The following is a 924-nucleotide window of genomic DNA, read 5'->3' as shown; positions in this document are numbered from 1 at the left end:
CTTCCACAAATATTTCAGAGGCTACCCTACTGGAAAGGAAGGCTGAAAATGTTACCTTTACCTGGGCATTGCTTCTTCAAATGTAGAAGAGGAGAATGAGAATTGGGTAGACAAGTGGCAGTTTCAGCCTCATAGCCTAAAACGTATAGCTACTTTCTTAGGCCATAAGAAGTCATTGGAGGATTCTGAGAAGAGGAGTAAGGTCAAGAACTCAAATATGGCAAGAGTAGTGGTGGGAGAAATGGATAGAATCATGGAAATAGCAAGGACAAATAAAACCTACTCAGTCAGATTAGGGAAACTGAGGCCATATGATGACAACTCTTCCCTAAAGGACTTGAAATAAAAGGGCTGAAAATTAACTGAATGTGTTTTAAGTTGAATATGAAAATTAATGTCAGCTTTCATATGATTAGCAACTTCATGTCACCATTATACTGGATGTCACACTTCTTTAAAACATGCCATTTTAATTTTATACAGTTACCCTAAACCCCTTTTGGAGTCCTGATGTGGCTGTGAGTTAATGCGCCAGACTGCAAAGCTGTTTGAACTACAAGCTCGGTGGTTCAAGCTCACCAATTGCTCCTTGAAAACCCTATGCAGGGTCACTATGGGCCAGAACTGACATGATGTCACTTAACAACAACAACAAACCCCTTTCACCTATCCTTTGCACTCATTTTGATACTAATATAACATTTTATAATTCATTATTTTATTTCAAACTCTCTTCAGTTGAACTATGTACAAGTAGACTTAATTTTGTCATCATTAGCATGTTATCATCAACTTATGTTGTTGTTGTCAGGTGCCATCGAGTCAGAACTGACTCATAGCGACCCCATGCACAGCAAAACAAAACAATGTCCAATCCTGGGCCAACCTCACTACCGCTGCCACACTTGACGCCATCAATGATGC

The sequence above is a fragment of the Chrysochloris asiatica genome, unplaced genomic scaffold, assembly GCF_000296735.1.
Source record: "Chrysochloris asiatica unplaced genomic scaffold, ChrAsi1.0 scaffold00039, whole genome shotgun sequence".
Classification (NCBI taxonomy): domain Eukaryota; kingdom Metazoa; phylum Chordata; class Mammalia; order Afrosoricida; family Chrysochloridae; genus Chrysochloris; species Chrysochloris asiatica.
Note: the sequence above shows the minus strand (reverse complement) of the source record.